The sequence below is a fragment of the Podarcis liolepis genome (genome assembly GCF_965112155.1).
Source record: "Podarcis liolepis genome assembly, chromosome: 15".
NCBI classification, from domain to species: Eukaryota; Metazoa; Chordata; class Lepidosauria; order Squamata; family Lacertidae; genus Podarcis; species Podarcis liolepis.
Window position 1 is genome coordinate 40745244 of NC_139566.1, and position 21500 is coordinate 40766743.

The window sequence follows — 21500 nt, forward strand, 5'->3', positions numbered from 1 at the left end:
ACTGATGTAGGGCAGTTCTCAAGGTTTCTCACATGGTATCCGTTCTGCACTATTGTGCACAAACAGTTGGTTCCATATTGAGATGAGGGAGAAATTTTATTCAGTTCACATCTAAAAGCACATCCTGCAAATGTCAACTTTCTGAAACAATACATAAACTGAAAAACAACCATCCTTCAAAATTTGCACTTCTCTGAGTTTTGCAGTGCAGTTTTCCAGTCAAGTAACTTGTACAAAAATGCATGTACAGTCATACCTTGGGTTGAATGCGCTTTGGGTTGAGAGCGTTTGAGTTGCGCTCCATGGCAACCCGGAAGTAACAGAGCGTGTTACTTCCAGGTTTCGCCACTTGCACATGCGCAGATGCTCAAAATGACATCAAGTGCAAGCGCAGCAGCAGCGAAAAGTGACGCGCGAGTGTGCAGACGTGTCGTTGCTAGTTACGTTTGCTTCTAGATGCGAACAGGGCTCCGGAACGGATCACATTCGTATCTAGAGGTACCACTGTACTAAGGTAAAGTGTGGATGCAAAAATCATATAGCTGTGAAGATAGCATACAAATATGTGTTATAGCAGGGAAAATATAAATGTTATGGGAAATAGGTTTTGCAAAGATGTTTCTATTAGGCAAAACTACATACAACTAAGTCTCTATGAGGAGAAATTTACACTAAAATGTCAGTGAATTTTCACGAAGCCTTTATGCAAACCAATGTGCAAATGTGGAGAACTCAGCTTACGACTGAAAACGATTGTTACCAGCCTTTAGCTTTTAAAGGTGTGTTTGTTTGTTCTAGCTCAATGAAGGAGAAAACCTCGCAAGACTTGCTCTCAAAGTAAGGCATTCTGCTCTCCCATCCTACAACCATTGTGGGCTTCATCAGTTGCCACTTGGGGCTCAGTAAAATTTTGGGGGTGCACACTGAATAGCCTTTGGATTCACCTTTTCTAACCTACCTCATGCCGCTTTTAATTTGATTGTCTTATGCTGGGTTTTATTTTGACTGTCTTTTTCATTTGGCATTTAGGACAGGCAGGTAAGCGACGTACAGCACAATCAGCTTCCCGATGCATGTTCTGATACACAGATCACGTCACTAACCACCCCCTTTTGTTGACTGGCTGTGGAGGACTACTGGTTTGGTGCTCTCAGGGGAGATGATCTGGGGTGGTTTGGCCCTCAATTCCATCATCCAAGTCATTTATAAATATGTTAAACAACAACAAGCCCAGGACAGAACCCTGCGGCACCCCACCCCAAGATGATGAGGAACCATTATTTTGTCAGTCAACCAGCTACTAATCTACCTAACTGCTACCTCATCCAGCCCACATTTTACCAACTTTTCAGCAAGAATATCATGGGGGACTTCATCACTTCATCAAAAGCCTGATTGACTTCTGGAAGTCCAGATGCACATCTGACTAAACTCAGCTTTCCCTTGCCTTTGTATAATGAAACCCAAGAGGACATGGTCACTTCCTCCCAAGACTACCAGTACATCCACTTCATTGATCAGTTGCTCCCTGTTGGTGAGGACCAGCATGTTCTGATTAAACCTACCCAAGCTCATTAGATGTGATTGTCATGAGTTATTCCTTGTTACATTATAATAAATATAACCTTTGGCCAATTCCTATCATCTAAAGTCTTAGAGACGCGGGTGGCACCGTGGGACACGGGTGGCGCTGTGGGTTGAACCACAGAGCCTAGGACTTGCTGATCAGAAGGTCACAGTTCAAATCCCCATGCCGGGGTGAGCTCCCATTGTTCAGTCCCTGCTCCTGCCAACCTAGCAGTTCAACAGCACATCAAAGTGCAAGTAGATAAATAGGTACCACTCCGGCAGGAAGGTAAATGGAGTTTCCGTGTGCTGCTCTGGTTTGCATACTGGCCACATGACCCGGAAGCTATACGCCGGCTCCCATGGCCAATAAAGCGAGATGAGTGCCGCAACCCCAGAGTCCACGACTGGACCTAATGGTCAGGGTACCTTTACCTTTACCTTAAAGTCTTCATGAGGAACTGAAATTGACAGATTTTCCCACCCCCACCTCCATATGGAGCATCTCTTCCAAAGGATTAAACCATGGGTAGGCAAACTAAGGCCCAGGGGTCAGATCTGGCCCAATTGCCTTATAAATCCGGCCCGCAGGCGGCCCGGGAATCAACGTGTTTTTACATGAGTAGAATGTGTGCTTTTATTTAAAATACATTTCTGGGTTATTTGCGGGGCATAGGAATTCGTTCACATTTTTTTTTTCAAAATATAGTCCGGCCCCCCACGAGGTCTGAGGGGCAGTGAACCGGCCCCCTGCTGAAAAAGTTTGCTGACCCCTGGATTAAACACTGAGGGAATCAGAAGTGTGTGTTGTCTGAATGGGATTTGTCTGTGGAAAGGCACATTGCCGCTGTCTCCCGACCACTCACCAAGTGTGCCAAGCTTAGCGAATCACAGAAATGCTGTATGTCATTTCCCAAACCTTCCTTGGCAGTGGCGGGGAGAAGAAAGCCCTCCGGCAGAGTGGTTTGGTCATTTTATAGCCTGAAGGAAGAATGGATCTCCGCTATATAATGTCGTTTGGCTTTAACATTCTTAAAAGAGTGACACTGGGAGCACAATGGAGATAAAAGTGTCATACCTGTCTGGCAAGAGAGACTGAAAACTCATTTCCCACTGATAAGTCATTCATTATTACGCTGGACAAACAACTCTTCCAAGAAATTCATGTCAGGCAGCTCAGCACGCTAACTATCCGGGAGTTCCCTCAGGAGATGGCCTGTAAAAAGAACTCTATCCGAGCATTTACTGCGGGACTTGGAGAAGGTGAACTTACATCGACCTCTACCGCTTTCGTATTTTCTCTTCTCTGGTAAACTCTAATAGCCTTTTACAGGAGTACTCCCTGTTCAGTCGCTAGTCAGCTGCCTCGCAAAGGAAAGGCATTCTGAGTGGGCAGAGTTCTAAAGGGCCATGTTCTAAAGAGAGCAGTCCACAGCCTTGGATGGGGCTTCAGCAAGACCTCTGTGAGAACCACAGGCGAAGCCAGCTGCCAAGATGCTAATGTGGGCAAGGGGGCATAGCAGGAAAAAGGTCCTTTGCATCTCCCCAATTTCAGTTTCCCCAAGTTGTTTACCCTGCCCTAGCTGTGGGAAGAGACGGGGTATAAATAAATAAAAATTATTATTATTATTATTATTATTATTATTATTATTATTATTATTATTATTATTAGCTGTCCTGAGGCTCAGTACAGAGAATAATGCTCTCCTCTTGGCATACAGGATGGGGAATGCAGGAGAGTGTATCTCCAGTATTATTATTATTATTATTATTATCATCATCATCATCATATTTTCAGACCACGAGGGATGATATAATTGACTGTAGCAGCAGGGTAACTGTGGGTATAGAAATGGGAGAGACAAGCTTTAAGCCCCCACTGTAACAAAAAGCACCCCCTAGTTAGCCTGCCCCACAGGGTTGCTGCAAGTCAACCAGAAAATTTGTTTTTTGGCTTCTTCTTTTTTTAAAAAAAAGTTCAACAACTTTCGAGTCTTCTTTCAATAAGTTCAAAAATTTCAGTGGTTCCCTTAAGAAGCTCAACACTTTTGGGGTCTTCCTTAAAAATGCTCAACAACTTTCAGGGTGTCCTGGTTTTTACTTTTTTAAAATATGGCAACCCTAATGGAGGAAGACTCAAGTGCCATGCCAACTGGCTTCTGTATGTGTCTTGAGGGAGGGTGCCATCGTGGCCTTGGCCTCAGGCCGCAAACTTGAGCTGGCTCTGTCTGGAGGCATCAGGTATCAGGTCTCCATTGCCCTAAGCTCCTTGGAGGTCATAGTATGATAAAAATGCTATAACACAGAAAGCTCTCACCAGTATGGGAAGCAGTATAGTGGTCTGTTCATCCCCAGATCTCTCCACACAGCACCAACATCAATGATTTGCACAGTCTAATGTCTCTGTCTGAAAATACCTTGGTTGTTTTCCCTTTAGCTACCAGACATCACACACATCAACTTTGATAGAAAGAGGCATATATTAAAATTTTAGAATGTGGCTGGGCAAGACCCTGATGCTCTCATTAAGCGTGTGGCTAGTTTTATTCTTAATTAAGTTACCGACAAGCTGAAGGGGAAGGAAGGGGGAAAACAACCCACATCCCATTAGCTCTATAAACTCTTTGAAACCTTTTGATGACAGCCTCTGGCCATTAATATTTCTCCACTCCTCCTCAACCCCCTTCTCTTTTCTCTTAGCATCTCAAAATTGAATCATGAGAGTCATGTCATCTGTAATTACTGGAGACCATTACACAGACCAGGGTTGGGCGGCACTTAAAGAAATTGCTCTGGCGATGTCAGCAAAGGCATCAACTTCAGCCAGGAGAACTCGCCACAAAGCTCATTGCCACGAATGCCACAAAGTGGCGTCCTTTTTTTGAGCAGAGAGCTACTGAAAAGGTAAGTTCCACAGAAGTGAAAGGAGAGCAAGTGTCGCCGCAAGAGGACAAACCATGCACACAAATCCACAGCTATTTTTTGCATGGTCAGGAGAGGATCGGCTGCCTGTGTCCAAATAGCATGAGGGACCAGCTAGGCTAGGGATAAGAAACCTGCAGCCCTCCAAAATGGTGTTGGACTTCAGTTCCCATCAGCCCCAGCCAGCTGGGCCAGTGGTCAAGAAAGATGGGAGCAGCATCTGGAGGGACACAGATTCCCCATCCCCAGTCGAGACTGTTCCTGTATCATCAGCAACAACAGCAGCAATCATCGTCATCATCATCATCATATGCCACCCTTCATCCATGGACTTAAGGGTGGTTCACAACATAAAACGACAATATAAAAACCACAAAATGCCAAATAAAAATAAGAATGACAAACCAATAAACCCCCTTCCCCCAAAAATTACAAATAGAGAGAGGAAAATAAATACATCAATATTAATCCAAATATACTTTGTACATAAGCTACGTAAATCACAGAAACATATATATAGTGGCTGATAAATATTAAATGTGTTTGTGGGCAGGGGAATTATTACTTTTTTGCCATATTTCAAAAAGCTTTTTCTTTTTCTTTTTGCAAGATCTAAAAGAAGAAGAAGAAGTAGGTTTTGAGCTATTTTTAAGGAAATTCGCCAAAATCTGCACTTTTGGCCTGGGTTGCAATATGTCTGGATTTTCGAGGATATTTATGGCAACCCTAGTTTAAATTATTTATTTGTGCTTTTATCTCATGTTTTTATCTTGTGAACTGCCCTGAGATCTCTTAATGAAGGCCAGTATATAAATCTAAGAAATAAATGAAAATAGAATAGTGATTTTGTTATCATGATTGATATTTTTTTACATAATGAAAATAGTGCTTATTAAGCTTAAATGTCAAGCACACACATAGAGGCAAATACCATTCTTTGCTGGGGTAAGCCCTACTGAACTCACAGGGACTTACTTCTGAGTAGACATGTAGAGGATTGCACTATTACTTAATGTGCTTTCCTCCGCAAACTCCATCGCCCAGGCCATGCAAGAGCCTACAGTAGCTCCTTCTCTAATGATGAAATCTCATTCAAGACTAGTATTGTGTGGTACGGAAGCTGTACTACCCAGGACAGGATGGGGTTGTGCAGGGTTGTTAAGGCAGCAGAGAGCATTGTTGGCTGCCCACTCTCCACCTTAGAGCAGATTTATGCCACAAGGTGCCATAGGAAGGCACTGGACATAGTAAAAGATCCATCGCATCCTGGTCACTGTCTCTTCGAGCTCTTGCCGTCGGGACGGAGATACAGGTCGATGAAGACAAGAACGAGCCGTCTTAAGAACAGCTTCTTCTCCAGAGCAATCTCGGCCCTGAATGGGAAGCCCAGACTTTGAAAGTCATCTAATCTCCCTTGCTGTATTATACTGTATTGTTTAATTAGTGTTTTTATGGAGCAGTCAAGTAATTTCGTTGTCCCCGATGGGGGCAATGACAATAAAGATATTATTATTATTATTATTATTATTATTATTATTATTATTATTATTATTAGCTGACAAGTCTTGAGATCCCTGTCCTAGGTGAGGATATTTAAGCTTCCTGCTCCTGGTCACCCCACTCATCCGAAATGAAGTTTTGGCTCTTCTGGGGCTCAATTTGTTGGTCACACCAGTTTGACACAAATTGTGTGCAACTGGATTACGCATAGAACCCCGGCATTATCTTACATGTGTCATTTGGGTAAGCTTTCCATTCTTTTCTCTTTTTAACCTCATTCTGTCTACAGTGAATTGCAAGTGGCCTGTCATATTAAAAATAACAATAATGAAAAACTGCAAAGAATTCACACCCAAATAATATAAAACATTGTAGCGGGACTCTTGTGTTACATGCCTTGTCTTGCCCTCCTGGACTTTAAAATACAAATCTTTCAGCAGGAAAGTTTTATGTGTTTCTTTACGCAATTCATAACCTCTCATCACACTTACCAGCATACCTTTTCCAAGAATATCATGCATTGGGGATCTCACCCAGGAAAGCAATAAACCTTTCCATCTTTTATTTCACTCACATAACAGCAGCTGCAGGGTAAATTTGCAACCTTGTGTGCCATTACAAGATTTAAGGGCCAAATTGTCTGGTCTATTGCACCTGCATCTCTCCAGTTAAAATAATCCTTTTTCTTTGGACTTACATCACCAACGAGACAGAAAGAATCCCAGTGACCAGCATCTCACCTAACATACAAGCAGCAACTATATTTTACTTTTAGACAAGCAGGAAAAATGATATCTGCTCAGACAAACATTATATACAGCCAATAGAAATTTATATCGCCAGGGTTTAAGACGTGCTGCAGAATGTGGCTGTTCAAAATGGCTCTTTGGGTTTGCTTCCCAGGCCAATTTGCTTTCTGGACCATAGCGCAGTGGTAGAGCATCTGCATTGAGTGCAGAAGGTTCCAAGTTCAACCACTGGCTTCTCCAAGTAAAGTTCAACCACTGGCTTCTCCAAGTAAAGGACTGCTGGATGGTTAAGTCCAGTCAAAGGTGCCTATGGGGTTGCAGCGCTCATCTCTCTTCAGGCCGAGGGAGCAGACCTTTGTTGGCAGACAGCTTTCCGGGTCATGTGGCCAGTAGGACTAAACTGCTTCTGGTGCAGTGGGACACTGTGACAGAAACCAGAGAGCACGGAAATGCCGTTTACCTTCCCGCCGCAGTGGTACCTATTTATCTATTTGCACTGGCATGCTTTCGAACTGCTAGGTTGGCAGGAGCTGGGACTGAGCAACGGGAGCTCACCCCATTGTGGGGATTCAAACCGCTGACCTTCAGATCAGCAAGAGCAAGAGGCTCAGTGGTTTAGACCACACTGCCACCCATACCTCTTAGGCTTCTTCAAGTATCACCTCCATGTCCATTGCTGGAAATCAAGGAGAGTGTAGCCAATACTGAGTTCAGTGGACAAATATTAGGCAGCTTCCTATATCCCATCATTTTACAGAGTTTTGCTGAAAGCTGGAGCTGAGTTCTTGTTAATAATGACACAGGAACACAGAAAGCTGAATTAACTGCTTAAAAGCCTCAGGCTGCACAGGATCACATGAAAGATCGTTTTTGTATGCCACTTAAAAATCCTCAGAATAACAATGGATTTATATTGTTTGCCAATACATGGGTCTACAGAGTCTACAGGGTCTATTGTTTGCCAATACATGGGTCTATAGAGGCAGTTTTGGGGTGGCATGCCCAGTGTGGTCACACTGGGCACCACACTGCAGAGGGCACCAAAACAATGCTGCAGAACAGAGTGAGAGATGCAGGGGGGGGCAAATTTTTGTGTTGCAAGGGAACTGTTGAAAGTCCACCATTGGATCTAGAGGACTGACTCAGCATGACTCTTCTTATACTCTTCCATAGGCACCAACTCAAAGGGGCCAAGGTGCCTTCAGCCCCCCACAAAAAAATCATATTTGAGGGGACTGTGCCCAGTGGCGTAGCGTGGGTTGTCAGCACCCGGGGCAAGGGAAGTAATTTGCGCCCCCTAACCCGTGGATTTGCGCCCCCTAACCCCCAGATGTTGCGCCCGGTGCGGCCGGCCCCCCTGCACCCCCCACGCTATGCCACTGACTGTGCCCCCCAAAGATGAGTGGCATTGCCCCTGCAAGAGAGTGCTAGGAACACAGCTGCCGCCCGGCACTCGCTCGTGCTATTCAGCTCCCCTCCCTCTCTGACCCATCAGAGCTTTGTTGGGGCTTGTGAATCCCCACCAGGGGATTCTTTAGCATATGCGCCACTGGGGTGCAAAGATCCACCCAGTGCCCCCAAATTTAGTTTAAAAGGGTAAAGGACAGTTAAGTCCAGTCGCGAATGACTCTGGGGTTGCGGCGTTCATCTCACTTTACAGGTTGAGGGTGCCGATGTTTGTCTGCAGACAGCTTCCAGGTCATGTGGCCAGCATGACTAAGCCGCTTCTGGTGAAACCAGAGCAGCACACGGAAACGCCGTTTACCTTCCCGCTGGAGCGGTACCTATTTATCTACTTGCACTTTGACGTGCTTTCAAACTGCTAGGTTGGCAGGAGCAGGGACCAAGCAACGGGAGCTCACCGTGTCGCGGGCATTCGAACTGCTGACCTTCTGATCAGCAAGCCCTAGGCTCAGTGGTTAGACCACAGCGCCACCCGTATCCCCAAATTAATTTTTATTATGCTTATGTCAGACACCACACTTATGCCTTATCTCTTGTTTACAAAAGAAGGGAGGAAAAAGAAACAAACCTTTTTATTCCCTCATTTAGCGCTGCCGTTGTGAATGTCAAGCTGGTAAATTAGCACTAAAGTCCTTTAGTGAAACAGTAGGTATACATTTCAGTAATACCTAGGTATATAGGTATTTTGTGTTTCTAGCTTGATCAAAATTATTTATTATTTCATAACAGGTAGATAGTCAAGAGCTTAGGCGGCTTCAGCGGTGGGTGCCTGGCACCCCCCAGAATTCAGCGCCCAGGTGCACCGCACCCCTTGCACTCCTAGGTAAAAACAGCCCTGGTCCCCACCAAAGAGGGAAGAGAGCTGTGTGCACCAACTGGCTCACAGTCGCAGCTCTTGTAATGCTCTGAGCTTGTGCACCCTTCCTTCTCTCCAAGCCCTTAATAAGCTTTTCTTTTCCACAAACAATTTAACCCAGTGAGTGCTGGTTATGCATACACACACATAGGGTTTAACTGTTTGGTTTGTTTTTCGTAGTATGTTGCTTTAATTAGCTGTCTGTTTGAAATGCCATTTGCACATCTAGAGTTTTAAATTGTGTATTTATATCTTGTATATGTTGTTTACATTTTGAGGTGGGGCCTCACACACAAACGCACGGAATAGCCATTGGCCAGCTGGCCGGCTGGTGGGGGAAAGGAGGCAGTTGCTTTCCATTGGCATCTTGCAGGTGCGGGTGGCTGGCAGGGTCATGAGAAGGCAGCTTTGGAAGGGGGCGGTGATGGCTGTTGCTGCTGCTGCTGGCTGGCACCTAACTCTGCCTCCTTTCCCCTCCTCAGCCCCAAACCACAGGGCTTTCCACACCTGCCAAATCCTGAGGGAGACCTTGGTGCGTGACCCACCACCTCCACCAGTGGGAAGTCGAGTGTGAGGGCCTCCCTCTCCTCCTCCTCCTCCAGCTCCTCCTCTTCCTTTTCCTGGCCCATGACAGAGGCCAAGGGTGAGAGAGGAGGAGCTGCCGGCCACCACCTTCAGCTCTGCCCCCAGCTCCTCCCGAAATGCGTCGTGACGTTGCGCATCGCATATGGCATCACACACATGGCATCAGCCCCCTCAATCTTTGCACAAGTTGGTGCCTCTGTACTCTTGTGTTATTGATCAGTGGCCTGTAGAGAAATCCAGTCTGGTTTGATGTAACCTCATAGAAGCATAGAAAATCAACTGTTTAATTCCAAATCTAGGAATAGCGAGAATTATAAAAGCCTCCTGTCAGGGAACTGACATTGGAGCGAGAGGCGAAGGGGAGGCTCCCAGATGATGCTGGCGAAGGACCCAGCAGCAGGGGGAGAAACAGCTCAGTGGAGGGGGAAGCCAATCAGCGCAACACCGGGGATAAAGGGAGGCAGACGGGGGAAGTGGAGAGAGGGCTCCAGGACTCTTCACTGGATATCAGTGAGGAGAGCCCAGGTCCTCCACTACCCACGCCTTCCCTGCGCAGAAGACTCCTGCGCAGTGAGAGGAGGAGGAGACTGGGTGTCAAACAACTTTTATGTTGGAAGAGGTTCAAGAAACGCCCACTGACGGATTCTGCCAGTGACTGAGGCAGCCGCAATGAGAAGGGGCTGTGCAGTCAGAAAGGTTTAACAAGGCAAATTAACCGAGAAAGGCACCAGTTTACGCACGAGTAACTCATACCTATTACACCTCCCTATGTTTGTTTCTGTTCCATCACAGTCCAGAGTGTACCTTCCAGTTGCTCATCTAGATTTAAATGTCTGCAAGTGCATGCTAAAGATATGCTCAAAGTCAAAAGTCTTTCTCCCCCCCCAAAAAAGCTCTCTTTCTTTTCAATAGCAGATAGCATAAATCTTAAGCAAGCATCACCACTCTCCCTACACCCTGTTTTCTGTTTTGTAATTAACTTCCAGATGTGTGTGGCATGGTTAGTATATATATCCCCACACCACATGGTATAGGAACAAAGGAAGTGACACACTTTGATGTCCTACCTAAATATTTGAAAACCAAGAGCATTGTGATCATGATGCACTCCTCACGAATGTGACAGCCCCAGGCAAACATCAAGGAAGAGGTATTATAATGCAACGTGGCAAAATAATTGGAGCTGTGAACAGCTCTTTGTCTACACCTGACAGCTGGGGAAAGTTAGAGGTCTTCTTCTGCTCTAACTTGCTAACAGGGCATTATTCCATATTGCAACAACATGGGAAACATGTGGGCAGCCAGACTGGCCTATGTGGGTACACCAGAGGGAGTGGAAAGAGACAAAGCTCAGAATGGGGCAAAGATAGCAATATAGGAAGCTGTCTTATACCAAGTCTGACTTTTCATCCCTCTTGCTCAGTACTGGCAGTAGATCTTCAGGGTTTCAGACAGGAGTCTCTCCCAGCCCTGCCTGGAGATGCCTGAGGTTGAAACTAGGACCTTCTCCATGCAAGGCAGATGCTCTAACATTGGCCTGGAGTCCTCTACTTAAACAGGAATGCAGGAAGCTGCCTCTTACCTAGTCACACTATGAACCACCTGGCTCTGTATTTTTGGCAGTGGCTCACCAGGGTTTCAAGCACTGATCTGTGAGGTTTACCTGAATATGCTGGGGATTGAACCCATCTGCAAGGCAGATGGTGCAGCTAGGTACAAACCTAAGATGATCCTAGAGGTACCAAGCTAAAGTCCCATCTAGTCTAATCAGATGGCCCACAAGCAGCAGCTGAGTGCAATAGCATTTTATGGTACATTCAAATATCTCCATATCACCTCTTTGTGACTATTTTCTCCTCCTTTAAACCTTGCTGAGAATCACAAGTGGGGAAAGTCTTGACAACTCCCATCACCAGCAGTCAGTGTGACCAATAGCCAAGCATAATGAGAGTTGAAGTCCAGCAACGTGAAGGGCCACAGATTCCCCATCCCTGATGGGGACCAGTTACCTGCCTGTGTCCCTGTCAGGTCCAAGCAGGATCATAGATACAGGCAGTAGGAGTTCAACAATATCCCGAGAGCACCACATTGGCCGACCCTGCATTAGAGCATCAGCATTTTCTAATAATGGGCTTTATATCCAACAGTTTGGGAAATGAAAGCAGTAATAACTCAAGAGGGAGACAAAAGGAGTGCTGATCAATGATAAACACACTCAAGATGTTTGGAGTGTGTGAACAAAATATTCGGCTTATGAAAGAAGAACGAGATGAGACAAAGATCTTAAGAGGGACTTGCCTTAAGCAGAGGAGGGGGTCATGTAGCTGGCTTTATACAGAAGAAATAGACAAAATGAAGGATGGGGAGGGAGAGGCGGGAGGGAGGCAGATCAGTGTGGAAGAAGGCTCTGTTTTTATAAAACTGCTCTAGATAAGAAGATGAGACAAAGATGAGCAAAGGGCAGAAACACAGAGTGAGGAATCGAAGAAAGAAGGCAAAATGAATCTAAGAGTATCTGAAAGCAAGGGAGTGGATAGCCAGACCAAAACCAGAACAGAGGGTAAGTGACGACGGGCTGCGTTTCCATTGCAATTCATGTTTCTGTTACTATTCAATATGAGCTAGGACAGGGGTCACCAAGTTTTTTGGGCCAGTGGGCACATTTAGAAATTTGAGAAACAGGATTTTTTGAATGGTTAAGAATTTTTAAGGTGTACCTCTTGGGAATTATATCGACTGACATTCCTGCTGCTAGGAATAAAGTTTTCTTATATGCAACCGCTGCGGCCAGAATGATTATAGCTAAAAATTGGAAGGGAGAAAAATCTCCCTCGATAAGAGAATGGCATATAGGATTTTGTGAATATATAGATTCAGCAAGACTTACAGCCCGTGGTAAGAGGCCAGTCAGACCAAAAACTGATAGAGGAGTGGACTTGCGTGAAGGAATACATCAAAAAACATTGTTCTGGTATTAATATATCGATATGCAGTGAATGAAACTTACAGAGTAAAAAATTAAGAAGAAATGGGTATAAGATGAGATAGTCAAAAATAATATTGATAACACAGCGAAAAGAAGAAAAGAAACAAAGGAAGTCACATATAGGTGGAGGGAAGTCAAAATTTATGTCTGTATGTTTACTTTGTATGTTTGTTTTCTTTTTTTGTAATCTAAGTTGAGAGGTGTATGTATCTATGTATAATAAGTTTGTTTAGTGTTCTGGTTTGTGTTTGTAAGTATTGCATTTATCAATAAAAGTTTAATAATAATAATAATAATAATAATAATAATAATAATAATAGTAGTAATAATTTTTAAGAATCTTTAGTTGCTGTTCAAAAAAATTACAAAAACACCAATTTTCCCATAAATTTATTGCGTTGATTTGATTGACTGAGCGCAAGCCAACAAAATGAATTTCAATAGGGACAAATGTAAGGTTCTGCACTTAGACCGGAAGAACCAGATGCACAAACATAGGATAGGGGACATCATTACTAGCAGTACATGTGAAAAGGATCTAGGGGTCTTGGTGGACCACAAACTTAACAAGAGTCAACAGTGTGATGCAGCAGCAAAAAAAGCTAACGCTATTCTAGGCTGCATCAACATAAGTATAGTGTCCAGATCAAGGGAAGTAATAGTACCACTCTATTCTGCCTTGGTCAGACCACACCTGGAATACTGTGTCCAATTCTGGGCATCACAGTTTAAGGAGGATGTTGACAAGCTGGAACGTTACAGAGGAGGACAACCAAGATGATCAAGGGTCTGGAAACTAAGCCTTATGAGGAGTGCTTGAAGGAGCTGGGGGAGGATGTATGTGACACAAGGTTGCAGGTCCCACTTGTCTACTTTGACTGAACTCAGCAGAACTCATTCAATCATCCTGCTCCATGAGGGATTTTTTTTTTTTTTTTTTTTGGAGATTTGGACCAGAGCAAAACAAGCACCGCGGGCCACTCTCCAAGGAGGGGATCATTATTTTCCCATGGAGAACCTTAGATGGGAAGCTCAGCTTTGCCACTAAACCATGGAAATCCTTTCATTTTAAGATAAGATTAAACCCCATTCTATCTGTTGTGAGCCGCAAGCTTCTGTTTCTATTGCACCTTTGCAGAGAAAAACATTTAAATCAGCACCTAAAATGTTCCTCTGCATTCCAAGCCCTGGTGTTTGCTATACAATTGAATGCTATAATATATATTGATTTTAGTTTGGTTCCCGCTGTGAAATGTTTAATGTCGCTCTTTGAGAGATGAATTTTTAGATGTATGGGTTTCTACTGAGTTGATCCAGACACAGACACACACTTATATTCGCAACTGAGGAAAACGGAAAGGATAAGTAAGCAAAGAATATCATGATGATTAATTGTCACATTAGCATTCCGCCACTGAAAATATGCTTTTCCCCATACACACTGCTTGTTGCTAGGGCTCTGATCACAGCTTCAGAACTGCATTATTAAAAAATGTGCATCCATGGTAGTGATACCTAATTTAAGAGGGATTATGCTGTACCAGAGCGAGGGGACCAAATATCTACAATTAAATGCCAGCATCACATAATTTTCAAGAATAAAGCCCCTGCTAATGTGTGAGTTGCTTTGTCATTCCAGAGACACAGGTAGAATAAGGTGATCTGATCACAACTTGCATGCATAATGCAGAGGTTTGCCCATCTCTAAGACTTCTCACCAAAAGGATGTCCTAAGCAAGGTTGTGCTCTCTCCACGAGGCATGGCTGTGACAGCAGCTACTAAAATGTTGTGGGGCTTCTTGCTGTCAGATTCTGGTGACAGCCTTAAAGCAAAATACAGTGGTACCTCGGGTTAATTACTTAATTCGTTCCGGAGGTCCGTTCTTAACCTGAAACTGTTCTTAACTGTCAGGGAACTGCCATCAGTGCCGGAGGGAGAGAGCAAAATCCAGAGGGATTCCGGAGAGCGTCCCGGGATTGGGAGAGGCAGCCCATCTTCTGGGGAAGAGAATCAGCGTAGCACCAGTGGAGAAGGGGGGCAGATGGGGGAAGCGGCGAGGCGGTCCCATGACTCCTTGCCGGGGACCAGCGTGGAGAGTAGAGCTCCTCACCCTCCTTGCGCAGAAGGCTTTCGCGCAGAGAAAGTAGGAGGAGACTAGGCGTCAAAGAGCTTCTTTGCTGGAAGAAGTTTAAGAAACGCCCACTGACGGATTCTGCCAGCGATTGAGACAGCCACGGGTGAGTGGCTGTCCGGACAGAAAAGGTTCACTCAGGCAATCCAGCCAGGTGTTTGCACCGGCTTACGCACGAGCAACCCCTAGAACCATTACATTAACCTAAAGCACCACTTTAGCTAATGGGGCCTCCTGCTGCCGCCACGCCGCCGGAGCACAATTTCTGTTCTTATCCTGAAGCAAAGTTCTTAACCTGAAGCACTATTTCTGGGTTTGCGGAGTCTGTAACCTGAAGCGTATGTAACCTGAGGTACCACTGTACTAAGAAGCCCATCTTCTGAAGCATAGCTGTGTTTCTATTTGCAAAAGGCCTAAGGAAGTTGTTGACATCTGTCTGTCTTGAAGGACAATGGAGTGCGCCTCTGGAGGTGAAGGCATACCGCTGCGTTAGCTGCACCCAAGTGACCTCCCTGGGGCACAAGCCTGGGCAGTGTGTATGAAGGTCCTGGGCTGCCCAGATGCCAAGACCCTCCCCCTCCAAAGGAAAGCAGAGCAATACGCTTAGCACCAGCTTGGCTGCAGGAGTTGCTGAATGTGGGCATACAAGGCACCATCCAACCGCCTTAGGAACTTCACTCCTTAGCCTTTTCCTTTTCTGAAGATGCCTTGCAAGGCAGCAGGTATGGATTGCTCCTCAGGGTTTACTCCCGAACCCTTTCTCGTGAGTAAGTAGAGCTGCAAGGCAATGGAGGTTTAGGATCAGAGTTTTCCTTCTCCTAGATGGGCTCCCTTCCCAGTTTGATAAGCCCCATCTGGTATGATACCCCTTTAATCCATAATGCAGGTGCAGCCTAAGTAGAAAGCAACTTCCTGTGTTCCTATGCATGTACATGGCAATCTCCTGTACAATATTCATACGGTTCTTTAAATGCTGCCTAGTTATTAATAGCTTGTTTACCCCAAAGTAAAGCTTGGAGCTCTTATTGAGAACAGCACATTCTGAAAGATCAGCTCGTCACTTAAAAGTGATTTAAAGGTGATAGCACTAGGTGAAGAAATTTAACACATTAGTTTCCAATCACAGCAAACCATTTTGATGACCTTTCATGAAGCTCAGCATTGATGCAGTATAAATTAGCCTCTCTTCATTTCCTTTTTTTTTTTTAAGAAAAACTGTTAACTGGCATGTATGTCTGGTAACTTCCTTCCTAGCTCAGCTTTTCTGAATGCTTTTAAAATATAAAAGGTGTTTTTTGTTCAAAGAGACGGGGAGGATAATGATTTCTGCTATATTTATTTTCCCTCTGGGAAGTGTTATATTTGAATAGAATAGGGGCTTTCTTGTATTATTATTTTTAAAAATTAGCTAGCAAATCGAAGACACCAGAAATTGTCAAACATTGCCATTTTCGCTCCTAATGCAATTTTTTAAGAAGAATAATATTAAAAGAGAGAATGAAAAAGCTGATATGGATCAGTCCAAAACTTTCAGAAGTTCTGGTGTCTGTAGAAGGGGCAGGCAGGGGAACCTTTTTCCAAGAGTCATGTTTCCTTGTGGGCTACATTATGTGGACTACACCCCAATGGTGGGCAGGGCCAGTGAGAAAAATGGGTGGAGCAACAAATGCAATGTTCACCTTTGTAAGTAGGCTACCACCCTCTTTGTCCTTCATCCGAGCAAGCAAGGACAGTTCAGGACTGCACTGGGGAAAACATTTGGGGTGTGAAGCAAGGCTGGGGAAGGGTGTGGGCCTGGAGAGAATCCCCGAAGTTCACCACCACAGCTGTAGAAAAGCCCTAGACCAGGTGCACAGCCTGGGAGTCATTTTGGACATGCAGCTGTCCATGGAGGCGCAGGCCAATTTTGTGTCCAGGACAGCTGTTTACCAACTACATCTGGTACGCAGGCTGAGACCCTACCTGCCCGCGGACTGTCTTGCCAGAGTGGTGCATGCTCTAGTTATCTCCTGCTTGGACTACTGCAATGTGCTCTATGTGGGGCTACCTTTGAAGGTGACCCGGAAACTACAACTAATCCAGAATGCGGCAGCTAGACTGGTGACTGGGAGCGGCCGCTGAGACCACATAACACCGGTCTCAAAAGACCTACATTGGCTCCCAGTATGTCTCCTGTATTTACTCCTTTCTCCCTTATTAGAACATTTGCGATTTGTAAGATAAATATTTCAGTTCATCATCCATCCACATTAAAGATTGATTTGTCCTTTACTTGAAGACTTGGAACAACCCAGTTTAAGTCGTTTGCATTTGAAACGAAACCAACTTTCAAAGAGTCACCATTTTAAAAAGAAAAGAAAAGAAAAGTGATTCCATTGTGCTAAAATTATTTATAGCTCTCTTAACTTTCGCCAATGCATCTATTGGAGTTAATAAGCCTATGGTTCATTCTTTTGTGTGCTTTTGGCATGGGGGTGGAGGAAAAAAATAACAATGCAATTGAAAATAAGGTCTAAGTCACTGTGGTGCAGGAATAAATTGGGACAGACCTGACACAGGAGCACAAAATGCTGCCTTACAGGTCTCTCCAGTGCATTTTTCAGGGGGATGCAGGGGTGCACATACCTCTAAACATTTTGTGAATCTAAGTTAGGCTTCATTGAGGGGCGGTATTTCAATACGAGTAGGAAAATGAGAGTGCCCCTAAACATTTTTTTAGGAGAAAAAAACACTGGGCCTCTCCCAGCCACTGGCGGAGGAAGAGGAGTGCAAGGGGAGCGCACCGCCCCTGGCAGCGCGATCCCCAGGGTGCCATTGCGACTCCGCCCCCACCTGCGTTGGGCACCCTGCCCCCCAGGGTGCGCCAGCCCTGCCCCCGCCTGCTCTCCGCCACTGCTCCCAGCCCTACCGGGAGGTGCCTAAAGTTGGACCAGGGATCTTCAGCATAAAAGGCAGATGTTCCGCCACTGAGCTATGAGCCTTTATTTAAATAGGAATACAATGGTACCTCGGGTTAAGTGCTTAATTAATTCCGGAGGTAGCATTCTTAACCTGAAACTGTTCTTAACCTGAAGCACCACTTTAGCTAATGGAGCAGGATTTCTGTTCTCATCCTGAAGCAAAGTTCTTAACCCGAGGTACTATTTCTGGGTTAGCGGAGTCTGTAACCTGAAGCATCTGTAACCTGAAGCATATGTAACCCAAGGTACCACTGTATAAGAAGTTGCCTTACGCCAAGTCTATACCATCTACCTCAATATTATTCACACTGACTTGCAGTAGGGTTTCAGACAGGGAACGTTCTCAACCCTAGCAAAGCAGATGCTTTCACTGCTGGATTGCAGCCCTCCCCACAGTCACTGGCGGAGGAAGAGGAGTGGGGGGGCAGCACACCGCCCCTGGCAGCGCAATCCCAGTGGGGTGCCATCACGGCTGCCCCCTGCCCGCGCTAGGTGCCATGACCCTACGGTTGGCACGCCACACCCCTGGGACACACGCCAGCCACGCCACGCCTGTTCTCCGCCCTCTGGTGCTGGAGCATGAAGCTTCACCACTGCCCACAGTTCCCACATGGGTCCTCTTCCATTTTTTATCTCTTTCTCACCTGCTCCTTCTTAACTCCTCCCCACTTCCCCACACAAGTGAAAAGAGGGTAAGCTCCCTTGACACCAGTGATTGACAGAAGGGAGACTACGACCTCCTGGAAGACCCCTAGGTGATTTGTGGTAGATCAACAAAGATTTCTTATGCTCAATTATTTATCAACGGCAAAAACAAAACTACTTTCTTCTTCCCTCAAAATAGACTGCTGGAATAAATGGACCAGTGTGAAAGGTCTGCAAGGTCAGTTTTTGAAAGAAAGCACACACAACACCCCACCCCCACCCCCGGGTCTTAGCTTGTTTTCAAATGTGCCACAATCCTTTTATCAAAGTGTGTGTCCCGTGAAATGCAACAGGAAGGGAAACAGGAAAGAGTGTCACTATTCCAACTTCCTCCTTCAGCTGTAGGCATTTTTTAACTGAGGGAAAAGGTTCCCTCACAACCTCATAACCAAGAGGGCGGTGATAGGAGGCTCCCAAGCTTTTGGGCACTGTGTCCATTGGAATCATGTTGGTGACCGCCCCCAATCTAGGGTTTCCCTGGAACTGGCAAAAAGCCAAGGAGCCCAGTTTAGCAATCTAGGCAAATGATTATGAAGGTGTTGTGCAATAGCAGTGCTAATCCCTCTTTCCCTGTACTTTTTTCTCTGCAATTGCTCAACAGGACTAAGGCATGTGACTAGTCCTCATGCAAGGATTCCACTTGATTGGGGGGGGGGCGGGTATTGCACAGTTGCCTTGGAATGATCCTTCTGGTTTGATTCATGTTAAGAAGTTGCTCCATTCATTTACCACCCACTGGAAAGTTGCATCTATTACTTTGCCCAGTTACTATCATTCTAAATTATATGCCATGTTTAACGCAACAAGTACTTCAATGTGCCTAATGCAGATATAAAAACTCTATAGAAAATGAAATCCCTGAAAAAGAACAGTAAAACTATGAGTTCTCCAGATGGAATCCATTGTTCGGCAAGCTGAGCTGATCTTTACAAATTGCAAATATGGGGAAAAGTCTCCCCAAAGACTGGTTATTATTTTCTAATCGTAGGGGGGAAAGACTGGCTATTATTTTCTAATGATAGGGGGAAAGACTGTCCTGATTCATCTTACCTCCCAAATAGCTTATCACAATGTAGCAGCTTGGAGAAGTCAAAAAACCCAATTATTTACTAAGGAAAGGGGGGGAAATCTCGCTTGGAAAGGCCAGCATCACTGAAGCACAAAAAATGCTGGATTAATTCCAGGTTCTGTCGCTGTGGTCTTATTAAACTTTTAAAAGATGTGGCCTGGGATGAGTTTTATATGCAGATAGGTGTGCATTAACCTTAGTTTTAGACTGCAATCCTGTGGTCCCAGGGGCCATAGACGAGAGTAGATCGCTCCCTCTGTGGGCAGACAGTGAGATTTGTGGGTAAAGCAAGAATGCACCCGCTTTGCAGCCATAGAAACTTCTATGGATGTTCCTTATCTGATGAAAAAGAGGTGTTTAGGGGAAATCTCATGGCGAATCAGTGGAAGCTTGGAATCCATCCACTCTCCCAATAACATTCCCCTTCACTGAAATTTGCAATGCAGTTCTCAAGCCAAGCAAATTGTACAAAGTTGCATATACAGTGGTACATCTGGTTAAGAACTTAATTCGTTCTGGAGGTCCGTTCTTTTTTTTTTTTAAAAAAAAGATATTTATTAAAGTTTCCAATTTTTAAGCAAACAAAAGAAAAAACAAACATAAAAATATTAAAAACACTTAAATTTCACACCTTATTTTCTTGTAACTTATTTCCCCGACCTCCTCATACCTCCCCTTCCAGTTTGAATTGTTTGCACAGCAAATCCTTATCTCAACATTTTAAATTATTATAGCTTTAAATTATTGCTTACAAAAAGAAAGTCGTTTTATCATAGTTACAGCTTGAAACCACTTAATTTCAATCCAGCATCATTCAACATTCCTTAATTTTACAATATTTTTGTAAATAGTCCTTAAATTTTTTCCAATCTTCTTCTGCCGACTCTTCTCCCTGGTCCCGGCTTCTGCCAGTCATTTCTGCAAGTCCCATATAGTCAATCAGCGTCATCTGCCATTCTTCCAAAGTGGGTAGGTCTTGTGTCTTCCAATACTTTGCGCGTTCTGGAGGTCTGTTCTTAACCTGAAACTGTTCTTAACCTGAGGAACCACTTTAGCTAATGGGCTTCCCCGCTGCCACAGCCGCACGATTTCTGTTCTCATCCTGAAGCAAAGTTCTTAACCCAAAGTACTATTTCTGGGTTAGCGGAGTCTGTAACCTGAAGCGTCTGTAACCCGAGGTACCACTGTATTAGTGAAAGTAACATGCAGAGATGTGTTGTGTTAGGGGACATTGCTTGCAGCTGTCAACATGCCCAGGGGACTAGAGGGATATATCTCTGCCTGATTTCCCCCGAATTTCACCTGCCCATACTTTTGGACTTTGGTGAATCAGGTTGCTGATCTTCTGTTCTATTTAATGAATATGACCTTTTCTACCATTTCCTTGCCTATGGAGCCTCCTTCCTGGGTGTAGGGGGCAAAGCTTGTTTCACAAATCGCCTCCCAATTCCCCACGACTTTCCATAGGGATGAGTCCCATTCTGAGCCAGGAGGAAGTTTCCAGGGACTTGGACCCAATTCGCAATGGGATATAGATTTCAAAACTGGGGTTCATATTGTGAACAGTCCAGTCCCCTCACTGAAAAGTGTTACGACTCTTCCTGAGCAGCAGGCTCCCTCGCTGCCTTGTCATTCCAATTATAACACAGATCTCCTGTTCCAGCCACTGCAAACAGAAGAGCTACAAGCATCCTTCAAGGCAGAATCTCTCAACAAACATTGAATTGCTTCTTGGCAAACTTTGCAACTGACAGTATCTCCAAGCAGATCTTTTCTACACCACAAAACGTGTAAGTGGTCAAATACCATTTGTTGGCAGAACGGCTCTGAGGTCAATAGAGATAGCAAAGGGATGTGTTTGACCATCAGGGACTTAATTTAGTTCATTATCCTGCACAATTTGCTGATACCTCTCTTCCATAATTACATGACTCTTCCCAACACTCTGAATGAGCATCATTGAAGCTGTCTGCGGAGCTGCTGTAAACTCTTAGCTATAATTATCC